Source organism: Neovison vison, chromosome 1, assembly GCF_020171115.1.
Source record: "Neovison vison isolate M4711 chromosome 1, ASM_NN_V1, whole genome shotgun sequence".
Classification (NCBI taxonomy): Eukaryota; Metazoa; Chordata; class Mammalia; order Carnivora; family Mustelidae; genus Neogale; species Neogale vison.
This window is the reverse complement of record NC_058091.1, coordinates 189,718,660-189,735,865: the sequence shown is the minus strand read 5'-3', so window position 1 is coordinate 189,735,865 and position 17,206 is coordinate 189,718,660. Positions and strand designations below refer to the sequence as shown.

Below are 17,206 nucleotides of genomic sequence, written 5' to 3'. Positions count from 1 at the left end.
CTACTGGTTTCATGAAAGTATTAAGTATGTTTTCCTAAGTGATCCACTCCAGAGTGCATTCCACAATTCTTATGAAGATCTGTGATTGATTGATTTATTCTGATTTTGATTAGCAATCCCTCTTAAAGAAAATACAGTAGTTTCAAATTCAGTTTATGACTCCAAATCATTATGGAAGAGGTCTTTTTTTTTTTTTTAATTTTTTAAAAATATTTTATTTATTTATTTGACAGAGGGAGATCACATGTAGGCAGAGAAGCAGGCAGAGAGAGAGGAGGAAGCAGGCTTCCTGCTGAGCAGAGAGCCCGATGCAGGGCTCGATCCCAGGACCCTGAGATCATGACCTGAGCTGAAGGCAGAGGCTTTAACCCACTGAGCCACCCAGGTGCCCTGGAAGAGGTTTCTTATGGTTACCATTAAGCTCATATATAACATCTTATTCATATAATCTGTATTAAGGGGAACCTAGGTGGCTCAGTCATTAAGCAGCTGCCTTTGGGTCAGGTCATGATCCTAGGATCCAGGGATCAAGCCCCACATTGCACTCCCTGCTCAGTGGAGAGACTGCTTCTCCCTATCTCTCTGCCTGATGCTCTGCCTACTTGTGCTTTCTCCATCTCTGTCAAATAAATAAATAAATAAAATCTTTAAAAAAAATACAAATAATCTGTATTAAACTGATGGTCACTTAAGTTTATACCCATTCTAAAAGCATTGATTTTTTACCCCCCTCATTTTATGTGTATGATGTTAAACTTTTTATCCTCTTATTTTAGGAATGCCTTAACTGATTTTTATACACACACTTGCTTTTATTCTTTTGTGTTTTAACCTCAGTAATGGTTTTATAATGATTAATCTGGTGCTTTTATTATCTTGTATTTATCTGTAAATATTTTCCTTTTATAATTTTCTTTCTCCTGACTATGGTCTTTTTTTTCCCACTCAAAGTATTCCCTTTAACATTTCTTCTAAGTCTAGTTTTGTGGTGATGACCACCGGTAATTTTTATTTGTCTGGGAAACTATATCTTCTTCTAATCTGAATGATAGTCTTGCTGGGGAAGGTAGTCTTGGTTGCAGTTTTTTTGTTTTTGTTTTTGTTTTTGTTTTTCCTTTCAGCATTGTGATTATATCCTGCCATTCCCTTCTAACCTACAAAGTTGCTAGCTGAAAATCATCTGATAGATTTATGGGGTTTGCTTATATGTAACTATTTTCTCTTGCTACTTTTAAAATTCTTTCTTTATCCCCACTTTTTGCCATTTTAATCATTATGTGTCTTGGTGTGGACCTCTTTGGGTTTATTTTGTTAGGGACTCTGTGCCTCCTGGATCTCAATGTCTGCTTCCTTCCCCAAATTTGAGAAGTTTTTAGCTATTCTTCAAATACAATTTCTGCCTTCTTTTCTCTCTCTGCACCTTTAGAGATCCCCATAATACAAATGTTACTATACTTGATGATGTCTCTGAGTTCCCTTATCTTTTTTTCTAGAATGTATATCTTCTAGGCCACTTAACACCAGTGGTCCCAAAGTTAAATATATCCCTTTCTATTCCTGTGTCTTATTTGGAGACTCTACAACCTCTTTCCCTTCTGGCCCTTATATTTTTAACCAACAGTATTAGTTCTTTATTTCAAGAAATTTCATCCTTCTCAGTGGGTGTTGAATATCCTTTTCTTTAAACTGCATTTGAGAAAGTTAACTGCTACTCTGAAAGGCTACCTAAATCGTAATCCCTTCCAAATAGGTAAGTTCTTAAACTAACAGCAATCATTCTTAGTTTGTATTGCACTAAGCTTTTTGATGTGATTTCAAAGCTGTCATCCTTAGCCTAGACACAGAAAAGTCCAGCATTCTATAAAGGGGTTAATGAATATAATCTGATATCCCAGAGGAAGATAAATATAATTCTTGGACATGTGTTATATTAAAGAGATAATAGTGCACAAAATATGTTTCATGAATCCAGGGAAGGAAATTTTACTTTTTCCCAGAAACAATGTTTAAAAAAATCATCAGAAAACTAACATATGTAGATAGATTACATCCATGATAGATAATGCCTTTTGAATGACTAAATTTTAGATAGGCTTCTTAATGATTTGAAGCCTCTGACCTCCCTTTTCTTAGAGAACATTTGCTTTAGAAAACTGGTAATTGTCAATTTTTTCTCTTCCTCTGAGATACAAATTTTTCAAATCTCCTTATGAGGGTTACAACCCAGAAATGTCTTCCTCAAGTATCAGGAACCATCCATTTGAAATGTAATTATCAAGGACCCAGGTCTCGCAATTTCTCTGTGGGGGATGGGAGCCACCCTCTGGCTTGACTATCCTGCGGGTTATAAAATTACCTTTCATCATGTAGATGAGAGAAAGTTTACTTGTCCTTTGAATAATGCCAGTGAGCAAATAGGGTAACCTATGATTCCTCCTACACTAACTCTTACAAATTCCCCAGTCCTCCTCTTTTTTTTTTTCTTTCTTTCAGTAGAGTTGAGCTCAGACTGAGTTCGATTCTCTTTCCCTTATTACAGTATTCTCAAATAAAGTCTTCATTCTCTGTTTAACCTTCCCTGGTAAAATTTTTACCCAGACACTCCCTCCCATTTTTCTTCTCCTTCACCCTTATTAAAATAATGCTGTTTATGGTAGAAACCATACAGTAACAGATGCCAATACCACACTAAAATCATACATTATTAGCAGAGAATAGGGAAAAGTAAGATTGTTCAAGAAAGTTCAAATCAAAAAGAAAGTTGATTAGGGAGGGGGAAGTGAGTCCCAGCTTTTGAGGTATCAAGTAATCCTTTCTCTAGAGCTGCTCTAAATAATATTCCATTTCTTCATAAACTCACTGAGACAATTTTCTGTGATTTGTTGCACTAGATTTCAAGGATCATTACTTGCACTGTCTTTATTCCTCCCAAAGGATGATTACCAGTGTGTTCCCAGAATTCTCCCTCCATAAGGCAAATCAGAATTCTCAAGTTTAGGTCAACTGTTCAGCAAAGATTTTCAAGGGATGGAGAATTTTTTTTAAAAAGAGGAATCACAGGATTCATGAACAATGTAGTGAAATTCACAGGGTAAAGATGCAGCAGTCTCTCCTCCTTCCCAATTTCTGTTATAGGGCAGGCACAGTTTATCTTATTGTCTTTCCTTCAGGATGGGGAAGTCTTTTATTCTTATAGTGCTTCCAACGTTTAAGCTTAAGTAGAAGGAAACTCCTTAGACCCCTCTAGACTTCATATTGCCTAACTGAAGAGAAAAAAATGAAGTTTGGGGATATGTCCCTACAAAATAATATTTTGATTGCTCTTTTTCAAGGTTATATTTCCTCACTAATATGGATTTTTCATATTTTCTTACCATTAATGAGATATCTCCCAAACCAAGCTCAGTCACAAACACACACACAGAGCACACACCCTGAAAACATTTGAGTATAATGAAAATTGTTTTGAGAGGCAGACTATAAAATATTTAATACTGATATAGTTAGATTGAACCAGGAATCAAAAGAGTGAAATAATATTCTAGTTCAGTTACTATTAACTTTTGCCTCTGAGCAAGATATTTAAAATCTACGAGCCTCCGTATTTTGCCTATAAGTAGAAATAGTAATCTCTGCTCTGACAATATCAAAAGAACATGTTAAAAATCAAATACAATAATGAATATGAAAATGATTCATGAAATAAGAATCCTTATAAGACTGAAGATGGCAATATTAAGGAAAAGAGTCCACTTATGCCTGATGTTGTAAATCTTAAATCAAATATTGACTTCAATTACATTGATATTTCAATATCTAGAAGTTGATACTAATCAGTTTGAGAAGAAATACCTTGGAGAATATAAAAAAAGTTTGGATGACACCCACGAGTGCTTATATAAAGTGAAGTTCAGGTATATTTATTTACTTGAGTTTTTTTTTTTTAATATTTTATTTATTTATTTGACAGAGATCACAAGTAGACAGAGAAAGAGAAAGAAGCAGGCTCCCTGCTGAGCAGAGAGCCTGATGTGGGGCTCAATCCCAAAACCCTGGGATCATGACCTGAGCTGAAGGCAGAGGCTTTAACCCACTGAGCTGCCTAGGAGCCCCTATTTATTTACCCGAGATTTTTATTCACATGCTAAAATGCTTTATTTTGCTACATTTCAGGGTCTTGTGGTTGCAACTACTAAACTTATAGTTGTAGGTGTATTTATAGAGCAGTGTTTAACTCTGTTGATTATAATGAATTAAAACTTGACAACAGTGATGGTTTTGTGAAATTATAGTCTGTCCCTAAATTAACTTGGAATTACATTGTGATTACAATAAAAATGTTGACAGGCTTTTTAATTTTTAAACTAGACAAAGTGTGTTCTAAAGACTATATCAAGAATAAGCATGTAAAAATAATCTAAAAGCAATTTTATAGAAGAAAAGTTAATAGGGATTTGGCTTACCTCATATCAGATATGCAATTGAGCCTTACAGTGTTTCCAATCACCTTATGATTTTATAGCAAATCAATTAAATAGAAAAGAGAGATATGAGATAAATCCAAATTCCTATATGGATCTCATAGGTGAATATCATGTCACTTCAAATTGGAGAGGAGAAGGAAATGGGTTGTTTTTATACATGAGGTTCGGCCTTCTGGTTCATGATAGACGTATAGTGGTGAGCATAGCTGCCTTCCAAAAAACAGAGATAGATGCCCTCTTCATTCCTTAAACAATGTGAAATGCTAGATGGATAATAGTTCAAAAGCTAAAAGTGAAACCATAAAAGTATTAGGAGGAAATCTAAATCTAAATCTAAAAAACAGAGGAAAATCTACCTTTATAAGTGTTAGGAAGAGGGGAATGTTTTCCAAACAGAGGCCAAACTTTGAAATTATAAAAGAAAAAAATAACAAAGTAACTAAAATATTGTTAGTAAGAAATAAATCTCATAATTTAAAAAAATATATTTATTTTAGGGCAGAAGAGGCAGAGGGAGAGGGAAAGAATCTTCAAGCAGACTCCCACTAAGCCTGGCGCCTGATTTGGGGCTAGATTTCATGACGCAGGAGATCACAACCTGAGGCTAAACCAAGAGTCCTGCACTCAACAGACAGGGAAAAAAATATTTCAGTCACCCAGACGCCCCAGTGGGAAAATACATTTCATTCACCTACTTCAAACAAATATACACTTTTTTTTAGTAATCAGTAAAGACACAACATTCAATAGTGAAATGGATAAGGAAATGCAGTTCACAGAAAAGTGAAAGTTTGTAGATCAGAAACATAAAAGCACTTCAAATACATACACAATTAAAATAGAACTAACACAACAACAGTTTTCACCATTCAAAGTTTAGTAATATCCAATGTGAAAATCATTCAAAAAGTGTTGATGAAAATATGTATCCACATTGGAAATGTACATATACTCTGCTAATTTATTCTACACATATGCTAATGTGTCTGCACAAAAATAAAAGAAGAGGTGCTCATTACTGCATTCTATGGTTTAGCAAAAGATGAAACTTGAAAAATATCCATCAATATGTACCATTTACATAACCTGTAACACCCTATTAAAATTGGACAAAATATTACATACATGTTTTGACTTTTTTTGAAGAGTTAGGGGGGATCAGTACTCTGGAGGTGAAGGATGGAAAAATATAGATATTTAAAAAGAAATAAATAGTGAAGAGAGTATGCTTTACTTGTACATGCCCTCTTTGTATAAAAAATGAATGTTTTCATATATGAAAAACATTTATGAGAAAAGAATATAGAAGCATACTTAAACTATTAGTAGCATTTATTTTGGAGAAGATGTTATTGGGAATCTACGGAAGGCAGATGGTAGAGCTACAATCTCCAGAACTCTTGCTTTTAATATCTATTTAACCTCCATTTTAGATAGAATTTTAACATTTTTTAATGCATTTTTATTTTTTAATTTGTGTAGAAAACGGTACTACATTATATTGGGGTTACTATAATGTGTTTTGAGATCTTATATTACTGTTTAAAAATTGGGTTTCTTATAGGGTTTGTCTTTTAATGATTTATTTTTTTATTAACTATTAGCAATAGGCAATTGCATTCAGTAAAAGTTATCACGGTGATTGTCTTAGATAGACTAGAAAAATAACGTAGTATAATCAAAAACATTCTGAAGAAATAGACATTACTGGGGGGGCAGGTCAGATGTTCAAAGTAATGATAAGGTTCAGTTATTGACCTTCTAAACAAGGCCATGCTCTCTAACACTGGATATCTCTAACACTGGAAAGCACAGGAGCCTAAGTGTTTGGCCTTGAGCCTACGATCTGAATTGAGACGGTAAAATACATCATAAAGCAAATAATACAATATTATATTTTATAAGACTGCTTAGAAAATTAAGCTTGGGGGAGGGCACCTGGGTGGCTCAGGCAGTAAACTGTCTAACTTGATTATGGCTCAGGTCATGATCTCCAGTCAGGTCATTATTTCAAGGTTGTGAGATCAAGTCCACAGTGGGCATGGAGCCTGCTTCAGATTCCATTTCTCCCTCTGACCCCCACCCTCACCCTCGGACCTCTCAAGAAACAAAAGTGAAAAGCAAAGAAAATTAAGCACGGGAGGAAATGTTTCAGATAGACAACACAGAGTATTTTTTTGAGAAGATGATATTTCAACAAGAACTATAATAAAGTGAGAAAGATCTATGCAAAAATGTTCAAATAGGATTCAAAATGGCATAGTTAAGGTGCAGCCATAAAACCTGCGTGTCTGGGGAGTGAGTGGGGTCAGGGGTTGGAAAAAAGTAAGCCAGAAAACTAAGCAGAGAGCAGATCATACAAGGCCTTATGGATCACCAGATGGTATTAAGCACAGGAAGGGCAAAATATGGTTTATGTTTTACAAAGGTTACTTCACCTGCTCTCCAGAGAATAAAATGTGTGTGGTTTGGGGCGGGTGTTGGCAAGTGGGGAAGTATAGGAACCAGGCTATTGCTATGGTCTCAACAGCAGCTAGCTTGGGCTAAGGAAGTAATGGTAGATTGGTGATACGATGTTTGATTCTAATTTTGAAACTTGAGGCAGGAAGGCTTAAAGATGGGCTTCATGTGGGGTACAAGCAAAGTGAGGGATTCACCATGACTCCTCTATTTTGCTGCTGGAACTGGGTAAATGGTGGTGTGCTTTATTAAATGGAGAACCTGTGTGAGACACAGGTCTTGCAGGGTGCTCACCAAGTAGGATTTTGTTTTCAGTATGCAAAATTTGAGACACCTACTACTTAAGGTGTTGAAGAGTCAGTTCAGAATGAGTCTAGAGCTCATGAAAAAGCTCAGACTAGAGATAGCATTTTGGAGTAATCAGTGTATATTTAAGGTCAGAGGATGTGTGTTCCCTAAAATAATCACAGATGAAGAGGAAAAGGAGGCTAATGTTTGTTCCAACCTTTACGTTTTATATAAAAGATTGTAATATTTTTTTTCTTTCCTTCCTTCTTTCCTTCCCGTCTCCCTCCCTTTCTTCCTTCCTTCTTTCCTCCTCTCCTCCCTCCCTCTCTCTTTTCATTTTTCTTTCCTTTTCTTTTCTTTTTGTCTTTTCTTTCTTCTTTGTTTTGCTGGGTGGATGAATTATATCAGAAATGTAATGAAGAAAGTTGACAATGTATTGTACAAGCAAGGGGAGCCCGCAATGGTAAGTTCAGTGACTTTCCTTTTTTGTATAACGTGATATGAGTATTGGACAGGAAGAATCTAGGCAATCAGAGGAAATGGGTTTAATTCATTTTTTGATCATTAGAAGAGACTACTTGCAGTAGGAATTCTGTACCTAAAAATAAGATATGTTCTTTCCCTCTATAATTTACAGTAATTGGGTGGCACATACCCTGGGAGGATATTTGGGACCCTCTAATTCATTCAGAGACAAGAAGTTGACTCCTGAGCTGAAACTTAGAACAGGAGCAGGAGTCTTCATGGTCATCAAAATACTAAACGAAGAAGGAGTTCTAAGTTTAAGAAACCATATGAGCAAAGACATGTGAAATGCAGGTACCACAGGCAGTTTTCCATCTTGAAACACAAGTGGGAGACATGGTATACTGTGAGGAAGATTGGAGTGTGAAGAAATTGGCATATTATCGGAAAACCCTAACTAGAAGATGTAGAAATTAGAAAACAAGTTGTACGAAATCGTTTTGTTTTATTTTGTTTTAACAGATAAGTTTTGTGATTAAAGATCTCACTCTGGCTTCTCTGTAGAAAATAGATTTGAAACACCGAAGGTATGAAGTCACAGAGAGCAGCAGTTCAAATGGTTTCAATAAACAGGGCAAAAATTATATGACCACATGTAGTGGTTTGCATAGGTCTTAATTATAGGATTCAGCGAGACTTGGCAAATGTATATACCCATGTAACTCAGACACTTAATCAAGTCGTAGATGGTTTCTATCCATCAGACATGGATCTTGTTGATGAAGTTAATCCTTTCCTAGTCATCGTAATACAACCGCCCATCAGATTTCTGTCACCATTAATTAATTTAGTCTGTTGTTGAGCTTCTTCTGAGTGAAATCACAGTCTACTTCTTTGAGTCAGACTTCTTTTTTTAATCTGTTTTTAAAATTCAAATATAGTTGACACACAATGTTACATGCGTTTTTAGGTGGACAGCATAATGATTCAACTTCTCTGTATGTTATGCCATGCTCTGGGTCAGGCTCCTTATTTAACAAAATGTTTTTATATAAAAAAATAAAACAAAACAAAACAAAAAACAAAGTTATTGTAATCCATCCATGTTGCAGGAATCAGTTTGTTCCTTTCTACTGCTGAGTAACAGTGTATATATTATATATATAGTACATATAATACATATACTGGTATACTTATAAATATATATTAATAATTTCTTTATTCACTTCCCTGCTAATGGAAATTTGGGATATTTCTAATTAGGGGCTGTTATTGTTTAAGATGCTATGGATTTTCTTGTATAATAATATTGTGGCTGTTTTCATTTCTTTTGGGTCAATATCTAGGAATAACTATGTCAGAGGGTAAGTCTATAATTACAAAGAAATAGCAAAACAAACATACAAAGTCGTTGTGTAATTCCACATTCTCACAAACTGATTATGAAAAATATAACTGCTTTATAATTTCACGACAATTTTGTTTTGTCAGTCTTCTTAATTTTAGCAATTCCGGAAGTCTGAAATGGCACTGTGTTATAATTTGCATTTCCTCCACAACTAATGATGTAAAGTGACTGTTATGTGTTTATAAACTACTAGACAAATGTCTAGTAGCTTAGTGATTACTTAAGTCTTTTACCTACCTTTAATTTGCTACTTTTGGTCTTTTGTTTTTCTTTTCTTGATCCTTTACTGAGTAGTAGGAATTCTTTATATATTGGCACTGTATATATAGTCCAAATGTGTTTTATATCTTTGAATTCATTTTCTGCATTGGGTGTTTAGAAAATAATTTTCAATATATTTTCCTCTTTATCCTATTTTATGGTTAGTGCTTATTGGATCCTACCTAAAAAAAAACTTTGTTTCATGAAGGTCATGAAGATATTCTAAGTTCTATTTAAGAAGATTTATAGTTTTAGTTTTTGTATTTCGGTGTAGGCTCCATCCCCAATTGGTTTTTGTGTATGGTGTGAAATAAGATAAAATATGTGTGTATATGTACATCTATATGTATAAACATATAGCCATGTTACTATATTTTGATTAAACTGATAAACAAGAAAGATTATACAATCATCAAGAACCATATTCACATGAAAACATAGTTTTAAAAAAATTCGATGTACAAAAAGCTATACATTATTAATGTATACAACTTGGTATGTTTGGAGATAATACACATCTGTGAAAGCATCACCAAAATTTATGCCATAAACATACCCATCATCTCCAAAAGTTTCCTTCTGCCTTCTTATTTTTTATTATTACTATTATCAGTATTATTATTTTGTGATGACTTAACAGAAGAGCTGCTGTTCAGCCAATTTTTAAGTATATAGTATAGTATTATGTGTGCTATACCATTAAATAGCAATGAATCTCTAGGACTCACTTACTTGCCATCCTGTATAACTGAAACTTTCTACTCTTTGGCTAATACCACCCCTTTTCCCCCACTCCCCCAACCTCTGGCATCCACTATTCTGCTCTCTGCTTCTGAGTTTGATTATTTTAGATTCCATATATCAGTGGTATTATATAGGATTTGTCCTGTGTCTGGCTTATTTCACAGCCTATTTCACTTAGTATAATGTCTCCAGGTTCATTTAGGTTGCTGACAAATAAAATAATTTGAATAGGGGATATCCTATTGTTCAAGAACCATTTATTGAAAACACTTTAGCTTTTTCATTGAAAAAGTTTTGGTCGAAAATCATTTGACTGTAAAAAAAAAAGTTACTATATTTCTGGTCTCTATTCTCCATTGATACACTGTTAATTCTTGTTATTTGTAGAAGTTTTGTTCTATAAGTCACCACAACTGCTGTGTTGGTGAATACTGAACAATTACTCTTAAGGGAAATACAGGGTTAGGTTCTTATAAGCCTCTGGTCACATTTCTTCAGTTGATTAGTACATAATCCTGTTATACATCTGTTTCTGTTTCAGAAGAGATATATATATATAGATCTATATATATATATATAACCTTGTTATACATCTGTTTCTGTTTCAGAATATATATATATATATATATATATATATATATATATATATATATAAATGCTTCATTAACATTGAATTCACAGCCAACAGCACTAAAACTCATACGTGCAGGAAGTTTATCTAATGCACTAATTTTCTCCATAAGGTATATGACAGTGTTCTTGGGCTTAGGAACACTAGATAGTACTTTAACGCTATGCTTGGGATTAAACAGCAAAATCACCTAGTAAGAGCAGAAAATGTGAAAAGCATGGACTGCAAAAAGGACACATGTTTACAGTATGAGCTGAAAAAAAGCAGAGTGTTACTTTAGTGGACATCAGCTGAGAAAGTATATGTCAGGGGACCCCAAGTTTTTGCTGCTGTGTGTATGTATGAGACCACACAATGTGTATTGATTTTGGAATTACAAATCTGTATTAGTGAGGAGGTGATGTCACAAACAGAATCTTCGCCTAAGCCCAGGCTCTTTCTCAGACCCACTGCTGGAGAAAGGAGGGTCAGTGCCCCGCTCTCCAGGCTGAGGCCTTGAACCCCAGCTGGACTAGGATGCTTCACAACCTAAAAGGGTGAGCCACCCTGGACCACAGCAGCACATGTAATAGAGCTGCCCCCCTCTGTGAAGGGGCTCCAGCCCAAGCAGCCCAGGTGTGCCAACACTTTTTCTTTGTTTTGAATATAATGTATTTAATCCTAAATTTACACAATTTGGTAGTAGCTACATTTAAAATTGGTGAACACCATTCCTGAAAATTAAACATCCAGCTTTTAAATAAACACATCAATGTGTAATTCTTTATCTCATGTAACTTTTTTCTAAATTCAATCTTGTCTTCAATTCAGTAAGATCATGACCTCTAGAATTTTTTTTTTTTGCTTGCATGTACCTCATAAACTTAGTCCATTATTTTATTTATTTTTAAATTAATTTCTTATAGGCATTGGGATTGGGATTTTGTGTTATGAATGATAATATAGCTTATTGGTTAGGAAAGTGTACTCTGATTATAAATATGGTATGTCATTTTTTTTCCAAAATATATTTTCTGGTAAAAATCAATCTTAAAATTGAGATCAGACTTAATTTTGCAGAATTTTATTTTCATAATCTCTACTATTAGATTACTTTGTTTAAAAAAATGTACATCCAAAATATATTGGAAATCTTAAAATTCGATGTAATGGCATTAAAACCAAGGTCTCCATTAGGTAGACATAGAAAATAATATATTAAGTTTATATATAGACAGGTATTCATGTTTAATGAACAATTGTAAAATTAAACACTGGCAAATTGAATTTATGCATTCCAATATTAAAAGACTCTGGACTTTTAGAAAGAATATTAATATGCTGCTTGTATGCTGCCTCCTTGTCTCTTCCTGGCCCTCATATGCTATGTGACAGTGTAATTTACTTAACTTCTCTGTGCCTCGGTCTTCATCTCTAAAAACAGGCATATAATAAAACCTCACAGAAGTTTTTTCTTTGCTTGCTTTTGTATGTTTGTTTACTTGGTTTCATTCTTTAAAAAATAAGAATCAGGGGCACCTGGGTGGCTCAGTGAGTTAAAGCCTCTGCCTTCGGCTCAGGTCATAATCTTAGGGTCCTGGGATTGAGCCCCGCATGGGGCTTTCTGCTCAGCAGGGAGCCTGCTTCCCCCACCTCCTCTCTCTGCCTGCCTCTCTGCCTACTTGTGATCTGTCTGTCAAATAAATAAATAAATAAAATATTAAAAAAAAATAAGGATCAGATGAACTATAGTACTGAAGACAGTATGTGCTACATTTTCAGTACTATTATGACTATAGTGTAGCCCTACAGAAGTAGTATTATCTAAGATGAATTTTTCTTTTAGTTGTTTTAAAATCTATTTTCATTTGTTAATACACCATGTTCTTTGACCTGTCATATGTTTTTGTCCTTTGTATTTTCAGGGCACCAAAACATTTTGCTCGTTTGTTTTCCTACGAGTGCTTGCGTGCATGTTTATTCTTCTCATAAGTTGAATGTTCATATTGATTTCTTTATCTGTACAGCCATAACTTTGCACCCTTGACTCTATATTGCTTTCCACAGTATCTATTGAATCCTTTCTAATGGCAAAAGTGAGAATGGGGGCACCTGGGTGGCTCAGTGGATTAAGCCTCTGCCTTTAGCTCAGGTCATAAATAAATAAAATCTTAAAAAAAAATAAAAATATATATCACTCACATTTCCTCTCCTTCTGCTCCCTTCACGCTATTTAAGATGATCATATTACTTAAAAAATATATTTTTTATTAAATATATTTTAAGCTCCTTTATTTCATTTATCTACTTATTTTTAATCCTCATCTACAAGAGATAAGCAATTTACTAATTTAAAGTTTCTCTTCCACTTCCCCTTCCAATGTAGCTAACTATGCAAATTTTGCTTAGAAGTATAGAAGTATTAGAAATTATACTTACTATTCACATTTTTAAGCCTTAACTTTTTTTTTTTAAAGATTTTATGTATTTATTTGACAGAGAGAAATCACAAGTAGATGGAGAGGCAGGCAGAGAGAGAGAGAGGGAAGCAGGCTCCCTGCTGAGCAGAGAGCCCGATGCGGGACTCGATCCCAGGACCCTGAGATCATGACCTGAGCCGAAGGCAGCGGCTTAACCCACTGAGCCACCCAGGCGCCCTAAGCCTTAACTTTTAAATAAAATACCATTCATGTTCTCCTCAAATTATTTGGAGGCTTAAAAAATTATGATTTAAATTCTTTAAGACAGGTTTATAGTAACAATTATTCCTGAGTTCTACTATGTTCAAAAATATTCATTGATGCATTCGAACTGAAAATGGTTTGGGCAAAAAATACTTGGGATATGCTTTCTTTTTTGGATATTTTATGGCATTGTTCCACTATACTGTGTCATTGAATGTTGCTCTTAAATAATATAAGCCAGCTTGATTTTTTTCCACTTTATATAACTTGATTTTCTTGCCTTTTTAACCAAACAAGCAGAATTCTTTGAAATTAAGGAATTTTGTGAGCATAAATGCTAGTACTGACTATCTGAGCCTAATTTACTAAGACCATAATATGTCTTTTTAATCTGTGAATCTAAATTATCTTTTCTTTCTGGAAATATTTTCTTGAATTACATTTATTAACATCTGTTTAATTATTTTATTCTTTGATAAAATCAATAATGTGTATTTTGGAATTTTGACTATATTCAATAGCTGCCATTTTCTCCCTGATACTTTTAAACTAATGCATTTCTACTTAATTTTGCTCTCTTTCTTCTTTTCTACCACCTATCACCTAAATTCCTTATTTCATTTTCAGTTGTCTGGTTTTATTTGTTTTTTTTTTCAGGACCTTTAAATATACTTTACTTTCTAAAACAGTTTTATTTTTCACCTTTCCTTTTTCCCTAAACTTTCTGAGTTCCATATCTCTGCTTGAAGGTCTTTTTATAAGTTATATTCCTTTAAATTTTATTTTATATTCATATTAATGTAAATGATCACAGGTTCTGCTTGTTTCATGAAACTCATTTTTCATATAAGAGTTCTTTTCCATGTATTCCCCTTCTGATTTCTTTCCCCACTTTTGGTAAATATCCTGTGTTTGTTCCTTTTTGGTTACTTTGAAATAAGGATCCAGGGGGATCCATTTGTATCTGATCTGTAAGGGCAAGACCATGTCCTTATTCCCAGGGAGAACATGTGTTTTTTGTTTCTTTGTTTTGTTAAGCATTTACTACTCCCCTCAACAGACAGAGCAGATGTGAGGGAATATTCATGATTTAAGTCTCACCTCATCATTTAGACTCCTCTTCTAGACACCTGGTTATTTTGACTAATGTAAATGTGGCCTTAGTAATTTCCTCATTCAACTCCTCCATGACTATCGTTTTCATTTCTAGGGAATTTGTCAACAATGCAGATAAATGTTTTGGTAATCTTTCACCTTCCTTTGTCAGATATTTCTGAGAACTTCAACTAAAAGCAAACTCTCCCTTCTCTACTGAAATCACTGCTTTGGGGGTCCATCTATTCGGTAATAGTTGTTATTTCTTTGAAAATGGGGTTAGTTTTCTTATCTTGTTCTCCTTGTTGTTTTAGGGTTGTTCCCAAGATAACTAGACGAAAATGCTAAGTGTAAGTTTCCAGCTTTGTGCCAGTCATTAAGCTATTGTCTTTAAGCATGAAATTCATTCATCTACGTTCTGTTTTGTGATGTTGTATTGTTGCTGGCACTATAATCTAATTTTTTTGAATTAGCTGGCTTCCTATTAGGTTCTTCCAATGAGGGATACTAGGAATTGACACATACTCAGAAGTGGAAAGAAAAGACTGACTTCTTCCTGTTTCCTTGTTTCCAGTTGACTTCACTCTCATCAACAGGACTTCATCCTCAGATAAAGCAGTTGGTTTTATTTTTTAATTTATTTCCATCTTTTTAAAGATTTTATTTATTTGACAGATTAAGTTATTTATTTGACAAAGTGAGTAAGAGAGAGACAGAGAGCAAGCAGGCAGGGGAGAAGAAGGGGCCCTGCTGAGCAAGGAGCCTCATATGGGGCTCGATTCCAGGACACTGGGATGGTGACCTGCGCCAAACATAGAGGTTTAACTGACTAAGCCACCCAGGAAACCGCAGCAGTTTTAATCTTTAATCACCTGTACCAGCTTTTTGGCAGTTTCTTCCCAGGGGCCTGAATCTCTAGCTTTGTTGTTATTCTTCTCTAAATTCCTGGGTGCTAGAAGTAGCTGGTCACAGGTCTCTTCTTAGAGATCTAAGTAAGCTCCGAGGTGCTCTTACCCCATGTTTTTAAGATTGGATTTTTCTTAAACATTGTTTTTCTAACCCCATAGGTTTTAGCTGCTTCCACAATTTTTGATTGCTATGTTACAGCGATGTTCTTATTTGCTTTTTCTGGTCTTGAAATCAATACCTCTTCAACCAGTTCTCTAAATTAAGCTCTCTGTTTAAATACCTCACCTAGTTTCTGTTTTCCTGAGAAGAATTTGATTGATGCAACCTTTAAAACATGTCTTTCCTTGGTTTAAAAAAGCAGAAGAGTCAGTTATCTTTGCCATTAGCTGTCCATGGTAGATAACCATAGAACTTAATGCAAGAAATTCTTGGTTCCTAGATCACTTAGAGACCTTTATAAATTTGTGGAACAGAGATTAAACCAGTTCCATAAAGGTTTCTCTTCCTTTGTGTGGGCTATCAGACCCTATCTGAAATTAAACAGTAAGCCACAAGAATCTGTCCCGGTAGTATCATCCATATTATCTCACATATCACCCATATGATAGCTCCCTTTGGTCAACAATGGATTAGTGCTGGACATAATATGTCCAGTGGAAGTTTCTTTTACTATAGTATCAGATCATTTCTTAAAAGGCAAAAGTTATAACCCTAAAGTGCTAAGGCTAATATGATACTGTTCTTTCCATTTCTTTTAATCTGGGTGTTGCCAACACTATTGCTTTGTTCTAAGTTTCTATCTTCTAACTGGGTTCTCAGGCTACTTTCAATTCTACCTTAAAATTTCAAGTATGGCACATAATCATCATTGTTAAAAAAACAAAACAAAACCTTATTCTGCATTTTAAAAATTTCTCGGAAAATATATAAACAGATTGTCAACTTTGCACTTATCTAATAAGCCTTGACTTTAAAGACTTGGGTCTACGGAACACCTATGTGCCCACTGCTGTTCTCTGAACTGGTCATGACAAAAGTGAATAAAACAAAACAAAATCCGCAGTCACATGAATCACATAGCAGTAATGGAATGAAATGCTTCAAAATTAAGTCAATTACCATGCATGTGACATTCCACTAAAACTGAGAATCACTGAGCTAACTAATCTGATAACTACCTGGTTTTTGATGTCTCCATTCAGTGAAGTAGATTTATAATCTACTGGATAATTTAGTATAAAATGTATTCAAATAGTGAATTTATATAAACAAGTTCTACTTTTATTTCCCCAAATAGAAACTCTTACATTTAAAATAAATAGTTGATTGGTATATTTAATAAGATTAAAACCTTTATTCAAGATTTTTTTCAAACTAGAAGTAAATTATACTGTGATTTTAACACAGTCAGAGCTACTTCTAGTGGGTCAGTCCTGATGCCAGAAATAAGAGAAGATACATATCCCACTGCAAAATCATGCTTTCTGAGGTAATAAATAGAAAAAAAAAGTCCTAATGTCACAGAAATGATTTCTGAATCCAATCGGTAAGAAATGGTACAAAACAATACACTTAGTGAAAAATAACTATAAACCAGAATTTTAAAATCTCCGTGGCAATATGAGACAAATGCTTTTTTTCAAAATGTTCAGTGAAATATTTTTAAATTATAGCTTTCATATAAGGTGATTTATTTTGGAGTATCTTTAGATATTTTAATTTTAAATACTAATTCTCATGAATTTAAACTTTGAATAATATTTAGAGTATACCATCTTCTCATCTCAGCTGCTTGCCA

General features: G+C 34.2%; 1 long non-coding RNA gene across 1 annotated transcript in view; it reads left to right on the top strand.

The window, feature by feature from the left end:
- LOC122900947 overlaps nt 1–7,736 on the top strand; it is a 69,232-nt gene extending 61,496 nt beyond the window's left edge. Inside the window, exon 3 of the long non-coding RNA XR_006383339.1 lies at nt 7,641–7,736. This is a non-coding gene — a long non-coding RNA (uncharacterized LOC122900947). The remainder of the gene's footprint in view (nt 1–7,640) is intronic.
- Nucleotides 7,737–17,206: the final 9,470 nt, after the last annotated feature.